Source organism: Lissotriton helveticus, chromosome 1_1, assembly GCF_964261635.1.
Source record: "Lissotriton helveticus chromosome 1_1, aLisHel1.1, whole genome shotgun sequence".
NCBI classification, from domain to species: Eukaryota; Metazoa; Chordata; class Amphibia; order Caudata; family Salamandridae; genus Lissotriton; species Lissotriton helveticus.
In genome coordinates, this window is record NC_136057.1 from 1,286,140,276 (window position 1) to 1,286,151,220 (window position 10,945).

Consider the following 10,945-nt stretch of genomic DNA (forward strand, 5'->3'; position numbering starts at 1 on the left):
GCTTTCTTCATATGGTATGGGCATGTCCACACCTGAGTAGTTATTGGGGAGGAATATGTCAGACACTGCGCACCGTGACCTCCCTTCCTGTCCCTGAGGATGCATTATATTGCCTAGTGGGATCCCGGAAAAGATCTAAAAAACAAAAAGCTGAGTTGAAATTCCTGGATCTAGCCCTGCTATTAGCGGTAAGGGTCCCTACTATGAGATGGAAATCTCCTAGAACGTCCAGGGTATCTATATGGCAGGGTGGAGAGTGCTGAGTTGAGACGGGAGGAGAAGAGGGGGCAAAGAAAGTATCCTATAGCGCAGGATTGGGAGGTTATGTTGTTGGAACTGGAGGAGACGGAGATGGCAGTTTCACAGACGGAGGGGGTGTGAATGGTAGAATGGTACTGGGCCTGCTGCCGTGTGTGTTGTTGGCAACCATTGCCCGCTGACGCAGGGGTGTTGTTCCTGAGACACTAATTAGTACTGTGCTAGCCGGATTCATTGTGATGGAGTGTCATAGTATGGACTAAGTTTGATCAGGAGAGGTACGGAAACGGGGTGGGTGTTATGGGGAGGGGGGAGGTTTGGGGATGTTGATCCTTTCGTTTGTTGATAATTAAACTTGTTGCAGAAACACTGAGCAATGTACCACTGAACGTGCAAGCGCGCACATAGAATTGTAGATAGGGGAAGGTTACGGTGTAATGTACTCCTGTATTCCTTTTTCTGTGACAATTATATCATGTTGGACTTGTACATCACTGCATCGATGGGTTGGGGAGAAAATGTGGAAAAGACTGTACTATGGAATGTGAATGATATGACAGCTTGGTGCCAATATTGTACAGTTGCGAATAAAGAGTTTTAAAAAAAAACCCTAGCTAGAGTAGTTGTCAACAACTGCAAGTCTAGTGACTTTCCTGGGAAGGGGCACGAGACAGGGATGCCCGCTGTCCCCATTACTCGCAATGGAGCCCTTGGTGGCCTGAGTCAGATGGGATAGGTCGATACGGGGCTTACGATGGTTGCCTGACCGGGAAGACAAGATCTCGCTCTATGCGGATGATGTTTTACTTTACCTTACCAACCCCAAAGACTCCTTCCGTAATTTTCTGGACGTGCTTGCCATTTTTGGTAGGTACTCCGGATTGGCCATAAACTGGACGAAATCGGTGCTCTTTGTTATGGTGGGCGAACCACCGGTGACTCCGCAGTCGTGCCCTTTTCATATTGAGACGGTAGGATTTAAATATCTAGGCATATTTATTACACTCAACCCACAGTCACGATACGACAATAATGTAGCTTCCCCGTTGAACAGATGTAAGAAGGATGTGGAGAGCTGGAAGGCTCTTCCGCTCTCCATGCTTGGCAGAGCCGCCCTCTTTAAGAAGATGGCTTTGCCCCGGTTTTTATATGCCTTACAGAATTCAATGGACCCAGTGCCGATTGCGTATTTTAAGGAGATAGCGACTTTCCGGAGGCAGCTCCTGTGGGACGGGAGGGCCCGCATAGTGTTTAAGAAATTGACTCTCCCGTGGTACGACGGCGGGATCGAGCTCCCAGATCTCCGAAAGTACTACTGGGCCTTGCAGCTGGCTGCCGTGAATCATATTGTTTACGGAATCCCCAGGGATCCAGGATATACCATGGACCGGGGTCAGGCCCCGGGTGAGAGGATAGATAGAGCTCTGTATTCCAGACCCGGGCGATTTCCGTTGACTGGCCCGACCGCGCATGCGGTACGGGTGTGGCACGCAGAAACTAAATGTCTCGGTTTGGAAGGTAGATTGACACTGGCCACTCCCCTACTGAACTCCGAGAAACTGGGTAGCCTTTGGAAGACTAAGGGGTTTAACAGATGGGACCTCATCGGAATCACCCAGATAAAAGACATATGGGGGAAAGACACGGTGCATACATTCGAATCCCTCAAAAACCTGTGTAGTTTGCATGAAAACGAACATTACCGATATCGGCAAGTGAGGCATGCCCTCATCACGCATGGCCACAGGGGCACGGTTCTCCCAGAGGCATCCCCTCTTGAGGACCGTGTACTAGACGGGCATATTCCCGAGAGAAGTATTTCCCTGATAGACAGGAAATTGGTCAACAATATGGAGAACCCGTTGGAGCGGATTAGAGCCCAATGGAGTGCAGATGGGTTAGAACTAGATGATGAGGACGATGGAGGCGGTCTCCTCCTTGAAAGTAGTCGCTATCGAGATGCAGCTCCGATTGGTGCAGCTGAAGATATTACATAGATCCTATATAACTGGGTCTCGTTTGGTACGAATGAGATGGGCTGAGAGCGAAGATTGTAGGAGAGAATGTGGAGAAGTTGGCACCTTAATTCATATTCCCTGGCACTGTGAAGTGATACAGATATATTGGACGAAGATTCATGATATGCTGGGGGAAGTTTTGGGAGCGTCTATACGACCAGAAGCCCGGAGATTTTTGTTGAATGTGTGGGAGCCCACAGATTTGAATGCGTACCAGAAACAATGGGTGACGCTGGCATACATGGTGGCTAAGCGAAATATAGCTCAGCTCTGGGGTGCCAGTCAGCCGCCCGAGTCAACAAATGGGCGGAGGACCTTGACTGGTGTATGTTTAGGGAGAAAGCAGTATACATGGCCAGGGGTTGTCCGAAGAAGTGGGGGAAGATATGGGGGGCATGGAATAGTTACGAGAAGAGATCTGTGGGCCATCCACATCGTGATTGGAACTTGAAGCACAGGAATCCCCTAGATCTTAGCTTTAAATGTTGTTATATTTGATTCTGTACCTTGCCACAGTGACCCATGTGTTGCAAATGTATAAGTTCACCTGAGAGTTGATTTCTTTTTGTAATGTCTTTTTGTTTGATTTAATAAAAACGAGTTTAAAAAAAAATTATGCTTACATAGACTTAGAGATCACTTGGCCCATTTGGTAAAGACACATTGTCCATTCCATTCAAGATTGCTTGATGTTGTCATTCAATTTGCACACAGAGTACTTGTATTATACTTTCAAGTCCCTTATATAAATCTATCTTCATCCAAAATGTACCATAGTAGTTTACACCACGACTTTTCTCATGACATTTCTTTCTTCTTTAGATCTATTTGTTTCGTTTGTTCTTTGCACCAGGTGCGACAACAACCCACAGAGAGGTGCAGTTATTTCTGCACTTATTATTTGAAACCTATAGTTGTGCTTTTGGAATCTGTTCTCAATTGAATGTACATTATTCATTCCTGGTTCCTCTCTTCTGGATTCATTTAATGCATTTTCTTAGGCTTGCAGCCAATCATGTATACATAAGTTGAATTCCTGGAGTTAACCTTTCAGCATCAGCGACACATGCCTTTAGAAGTGTTTCATTCAGGTGTTCAAGAAAGAAGACTGTGGTCTTTGCAAAGGTATGGTTAATTAGTATTGTGTATTCAGTATACTCTGTTTGCTGATGTTTCTCTCTCTATTCCTTCCTATGTTTTCCTGTACTTTTCTGTTGCATATCTTCTTACTTACTTTCTTGCTATAATTTATTGCACTGAGAGAAAAAGCAGTGATTCATTACTTCTTCTAAAATTCATATCTCCAGATCCTTTCTGTGTATTTTTGCTATTCAAATGTCTGTTGAAAGATACAAATGTAACCTATTTTTATTAACTGGTGTTGTATTTTCTTCTTATTTTACTGTTTTGGTTCCTCCTAATGCTTTACACGTTATCCTTTGATAAAGCCTGTTTGTTCTGTGCCAGGTCTGAGCTAAGGTTTAAAAATGAACCTGTCTGGACATGATACAGACTTGTGACATTATTACAGTGTGAGGTTGCACTACCATATAATATTCCACATTCCTCACAAACACTTACTCACATACTCATAGAGGGAGACTCACACTAAGAGGCAGCCACTAAAACATCCATTCACACACCACCATTCACACACAAACACAATTACGTACTGATAGGTGCAGATACAATCAGAAGAACACACTGGGGCTGCATTTGCACACCCCTGCATACACACACCCGCTGACTTATAAATAGGCACAAACCCAACCTCAGAGGCATACACTGAGACACACATTTGCACACTGCTGCCACCACAAATACTTATACACCAACTAAAAGGCACAGACTCACACACAGAGGTATATAGTGGGACAAGCATTTGCATACTGTGACTGACACAGACACACACTCATGTACTCATGTATGCAGTCATACACAGAGCCTCATTCAGGAGCATTCCTTCATACACCACCACTGACTCAGAGAGGCACTCACAAACTCATAGTTGAACACTCACACACGCAGTGACACACATGTGTACCCTGCCACTGACACAGAAACATGCACACATGCCTGTAAGCATCTGCTCCGACACACAGGCACTCATATTGAAACGTATTTGTACATTGCCTCTGACGTAGACAAAGTCACATATTCATAGCCATTGTGTTTTTTGTGTTAAAAATGGGCGTGAGCTCCAAAAAAGAAATAGCCAAGCCAAAATGTAAAAATTGGTGGAGTTGCACAAATGGAAACTAATATGGGATTTAAAACATTTAGTCACATGATTTTTAAAAACAACAAAATAGGAAAAAAAATAAAGGATGGTTGCGGTGGGCACGTTTCTGAACTGTAGGGAGGCACGTATTTGTGGAAGTTGCTCCACAGGCCACCGTCTCTCTACATTTCACGCAGGTCTGTCTAAATGTAGCAAACACTATCACCCTGTCCCCTACACTAACTGCTGCAGGTGCAGAGAAGTGTGGTGGGTGAGCAGGGTTGCCATCGCTGATACACCTACTTCAACATCAGATGGACTTGTTGATGGAGGGCGGGGCAAGTGATGTATACAGGCCATGATGATGGCTAAGGTACAAGTGGGAAAATATTATTCTTGGCTAACCCCCACGATAAACAATGCCTGCCAGCGTCTACACAGTGCATGTGAGACTTTCATGTTTTGTGGGAGTAGGTAATGAATCCACAGCCAGGAAATAGGCTGACATTAATCGCAGGAGTGGGGGGTAGATGATTGACCAGCCCCTTCTTCCTCTTCCTCCAATGCCAGCTGCCCTTGCAGGATCTCTTCACCTTGCTAGATAGCTGCTGATGGAGAGGGATGGATGGCAGCAGAACATAATGGAGTCACTGCAGCCACAAGAAGTATTCAACACTGTCTATTTTCTTCTAACCATTTATTTTAGAACATTCTACTCTCAGTTGGTAAAATGTTCTAATGGCATTATAGCCCTTGGTCTTCAAGTAACACAAGTTTGTAAAGGCACTTTCCTCATTATAAACTGTTACTGGGGGCTCAGTTCTTTAACTCGGGTACAGTAGCCCTTACCTACCATTATAGCCATTGGTAGCAGCCAATAATACTTAATTATACTATTAAAATGTTAGCAATGCCAATACAGAGATCGGATTTGCTCAGGGTAAAAATGTCAGTTATGAGCCTCTAGCTAAAACATACCAACGTTTGCCTTCATGTTTTGTTGTTAGTGGCAGAGCTTAACTGGCGATATATAAATGTTACATACAAGCCGAGCCCGGATATAAGACAACAAAAATTAGCTATTGGCTTACAGTAAAAGTGTAACGGGCTCAGGGCCTAGAAAGATAACTATTTGAACGATAGTGCCAACAAAGGTGTGCTCAATTGGCGTATTTTATTCAGAACTGTATTTTGACAGTCATGTTCATAAAACAAAGGAATAGAAACTTTGAAAGCTATGAATCTATAGTTAGTGATTACTGCTACAAGGTCATCCTGCCGTGTAAGCATTGGACTTTAAGTAAGCAGAAATAAAAAACATTTGCTTGACTCCCATGCACTTCGGAAAATTGTTTCAACGCAGTAACATAAGAGCTGCATATTAGTGCCCTTTCCCCTCTCCCTAGGGAATCATCGAAAATGGAGGTATAAAATGATGATAGAATTAGCAAGGAGCGACACACACCCACAGTTTGCTCAGGGGACCTGCTCAAAGTTTGATTTCAAACTACAAGCCCAGCTGCAGCATAAGGTAAGCAAAGAGGTATTCTACCATTACTATGCAGTCATTACTTTGTATTACCATTGCTGCCATATTTTAGTTCGCTGATGTCATTACTTAGGATGCACTTACTACGCATAATGCAATTACTGTGCGCTGGGGTCAATTTAGGGGTCAGGGTGGGTTAGGGTTTTGGGGTCTCGTGGTCTTCTTGTCTCCATCTCCAACTCTGCCCTGTCTCTCTCCTCCTCTTGTTCTTGGGGTGTTCTTTTTTCTCCTCCCTTGTCCTCTCGTAAATTAGTCCGTATTCCAGGTAGCGCCTCCTCCTTGCTGAACGATATGAAAGTCCATCTTTGTTGTTGTGGCTCTTTTGCTCATCAGTCCCTTCTTTGTTGCTGTTGCAGGTTCCTTGTAGATGCCAACAGCCAGATTGGGAAAGTTCCCGATGCACATATGGTAAATATGGGTTTGACAGTCAGAATTCGTCACAACGCATTAGTTCAATTTGAGGCTAAGAAGGTGTAACAGTTGGCCACCCTCACTCCATTTACATCTTACTCTCTTGCCTCTTGCACTGAGTCCATAACTTCTCACCAATTGTCTCAATTTCTTTTAACAATCTTTGTTGGGTTTTGAATCAAGACATAAAGAAAAGGTGTGGTCAACAGTATATCACAATGGGAGCTTAGCATATATGCAAACAGGAACAAAGCTTGTAGATCCAACAGGTAGGTGCAACAAGAGTCAAACAGTTTACAACATCTGTTTACGCACATGTAGAAGAGGGTGTTGAGTGTACACAACAAAATGGAAAAGACATTACCTCATATAGTGGGTGTAAGGGTGCGGCGGAGTAATCTGAGGCATAGAAGGTGTAGCAGTAGTAGTGTAGCACATTGTGGATGAGCAAAGATGAGAGGGGGCACAGCAGGTAGTGTCTGGTATGGTTGAACTGCAGAAGGTGCCACAGGGTGGGGGGGATCATCATTTCTTGTGTGGAGCCAAAACTCTGAGAGAAGGTGTTAGAAGGTGGTTCTGACACTATGGGCTGCCCGGATTTTTCGCTTTTTGAGCACCTAAGTGTTGAGCTTTTACTGTGGGGGAGCCTCATAATCTGGGACTCACCCACAGTGAACTTATAATAAAAGAGACTGCATGGGGATTTTACTGGTGTCCCCCTGGCTTGACCAGGCCACTGCGCAGCATCTGGAGTAAGGGACACCCGGCTGGTTACATGCAGACACAGGTGTACATGCGTGTGCACATGTGTAGGGGCTGTGCAGGGGAGATTCCTAGCGTGTACAGTCCGGGAACAACTACAAAGTGAATGGTGTGGCAGGACTTATGCAGAATTGAGTGTTGACATGTAATAGGCTTTATACAATGGGAAGGAACATGCCAGGGAAAGTCAGTGTGTTTTACTGTTTTTAACTTCGTTGTTCCCCTATGGGGAGATGGAGCCTATGGGCTAAATTAACTTTCATAAGGCCTACAGATTCCAGACACTCACTAAAGTCAACTGTAGCAGATGTGAAAAGAAGTATTCTGTAGAGTACAAAGTCATATTTGTACTGCTTTGGGTCATACAGAACAGTCATATTTTTCTGAGCCAGCCATGACCAGACCCTGGCTGAGGGCTGACTTCAGCAGGATGGATTGCTAACCTTTCTTCCACAAGCTAAGGTCAACTCTCCAGGAAGAGAAGATGGGTGGGGCTACCGGCTCATCCATCATTGGGTGCCAGGCACCAGGATGCACCGAGGTGGGAAGGCAGCGTGGGGGGAAGGGGCTTCAGAGAACATGTGGCCAGAGACACTGGACAATGTCATTTTGAACCAACCCAGAGGCTGGACAAGAAGGAGGGAGCAGGGGCAGGGAAGTGATGTGTCTCTATTTGATAGGACCAACAGAGACCCCCTACTCCACTTTTTAAAAGTGCTTGCTCAGGATATTGATGATGACAGCACTGATGATGAACCCGGGGAGCTCTAAGGGCATTGTGCCAAGGGAATTGTCCAATGTTGTAAATAATGTCAACCAATCTAGCGTGCGATCTACTGCGGAATTGCTTGAATGGTTTTATATTATACTCATAACATGTGAATGTATGTATTCTGATGTGCATGCCGGTGTTTTGACAAAAAACAATAAAATAGATTTTTTTTTTTAAAGTGCTTGCTCAGGAAGAGAAGCGCTCTCCGGGGTGTGGTCTGCTGAGGCGGAAGGTGCTGGCGCCTGGCAATGGGCAGTTGGAAGGAGAGACCCCCTGATTGCCCCCCAGGGCCCTAACAGCACCAGAAGAAGAGCACAGGAGGACAGCCAGGCGAAAGGCTGGCACAGGGAGCAAGTGAAGACTGGTCCCTGCAGAATGCACCCTCTTGGAGACCCAGAGGGCAAAGGAGAGTGCTCCCAGTGGCTGGCGGACACCACCAGGAGCAAGAAGATGCAAACATGGGACAGATCGGACCCCCAGGTGCTGAGTTATGGCCCCCGGAAGGTAATCAACCTTTGACCCCTAAGAAGACTGGTGACGAAGTGCGTGGGGCTCTGCTGCCTGTCTCAGAGATGCTCCCGGGGTGGGTCAGGTCCCGGTGGATGCCCCCAAGGAGAAGTAAAGATGGGGAGTGCCGTCGTGCTCCCTGTGAAGGTGCCCTGCATGGGGGCCAGGGGCCCAAAATGGCCCCCCACCGAACACAGAGGCGGAAGAATGGCATTGCGCCCCCAATGAATAGGGAAGCCAGGGAGCACTGTCCCGCTCCCCGTGAAAATGCCCCCACGGGGTGCCAGGAGTCCACCCTGGCTCGACGCAAGTGGTAAAGGGGGGGTGCCGTCGCACCCCCCTGAAGGTGTCTGGGGGCCCGGGACCCCATCCCTGGGCCCCAAAGAGTGGGAGGAGGTCGGGGGAGTGGCACCGCACTCCTCCATGGTCCTGCTGGACCGGCAGATTGAGATGCGTCTGCCCGCTGGAGCGGGTAGACCAGAAGATCCTCGCCGGCTCCCGCAGCAGCACACAAGGGTGCTGGTCACGCAGGGGGCCGGCAGGGGGCACCCAGGGATGGGCTACCCGGGCCGCCCTGCAGCAAGAAGGCACCCGGGGGTCCCGTGCGGGACCAGGATCCCCAGAGGAAGAGTGGGGACACCGCAGGGCCGGGCGGGATCGTGCCCCCGAAAAGTTGACGAACGACCGGGGGTGGGCTCCTCGAGCCGTTACTCTCACTTGGGGGTCTGGGTGGGACTGGGCCCCCCACCGAGGCCTTCAGAGGAGGTGGGAGGTCGGCAGCGGCATCCCGGCTCTCCCCAGTGCAGCAGGAGAGCTGCTAATAAAATATTCACGAACAGGAGCACAATCGCCCCATAATGCCTTGCCAGGCATTTGGAAGTCTGCTGTTTTGATGCTTGGTGGCCCCCCAGAGGAGGGGGTCACCCTCAATGGTGAAAAGGTGCTGGGGGGAGCTGCTGGAGAAGTACAGTCCCCCCTCCCCCCCCCAGCACGAAGAGACAAGTCACCCTAGGTGTCTTGGGGATTTGAAAGGAATAACCCCTCTAGGGCTAAGCCGGCATATAACATCTTCTGGGCTGGCACTTTTGTTCTTCAGCTGAGGGTGTTGTGATAATTGCATCAAGGAGTGAAGGGCTGAGTTGGGGATGTCTGGAGAAGGGCATCCCCTGGAGGTGAAGAGGTGTAATTGCACCAGAAATGCTTTTACTAATGTTATTTCTTTTAGAGGGACTGAAATTCACATGTGTAATGTGAAGTACTGGTGTAAGGCGATGTCATAAGCAAAGTGGGGTTATGTTGGCAGACATTCCTGCTATGGTGTCTGGCTGTATAGGCATAATCCTGTGATTTCATCTGTGATGCCTTTAGGTGCTGTAATTGCAAAGCATTCTAATGATACCCAAATGTGCTTTGTACTGCCATTCTAAAGTGTGTGTAAACATGTATTCTTGCTGCTGCACTTAGGTGAAGAACCCATACTTCTAACCCTTAAGATATGGAGGTGCATACTTTATGGTCAGTAGGAAATGCTCAGTCAGGGTTGTGTGTCTCCAAGGCAGGGTTACCTATTTTAAATGCATGTTGAGGTAATGGGGGGGTTGCCACTGGGACGGTGCCAGTGCGCAGGGGCCTCGTTCCAGGTTATGTCCGACTCACTGCATTGGGGCCCAGATGATGTGCATACATGGGAGTGGTAGTACTAGACCACCACCCCCTGCGGGAGGGGTGGAGGTGTTGCGCAATGTCATAAAGTAATTCCAACAGCTTATGTATATTTGTAAATCGGTGCATAGTATTGAGTAGTGTGTGTGTTTAATAAATGTACTCTTACTTTTATAAAGCATAGTACAGACTGGACAATCAATTATTGAGTGCTATTTTTGCGCACCTGCAAATGGCGATTACTAGCCCACACCACCTCCCTTGAGTAAGCCTCAGACTGCTCTGCAACACTACCCTCTGAGAGTCAGGCGCTATAATTGGGTGTTTGGTTCCCAGTGAAGGACAAATGAAGTCATGTTATTTGTGCAGGCCTCACAGATGCTGCCTCGTTTTCCAACAGAAGGGTGTCCCAGTGAGAGGAGATGGGCTGTTTGTAGGGACCCTGACTTCCTCATAGCGAAGGGCATCCTCTTCTGCCACACCCCATTCATGGACCTTGCCATAATAGGCAGACAGAGAAGGAGTCGCCAAGAACGCCAGTGCAGGGTGAGAGTACGTTTGGCTAGGAGGAGCACCAGGGAGGTGAAGCAAGTACGCACCTTATGAGATTTGAGCCACCTGAAGATACCAAGCGAACACACCTCCCACATGAGGATGTCGGTGAGCACTTTGACCTGACATAGTGTGTCTTGTACTCTTTCCCAGAAGTGGGGTAGAGCTGGCCAGGACCATATCATGTATTGCAGGTCTGTGCCTGGGGCGTCTGTTTGAGTAAAGAAGCAATT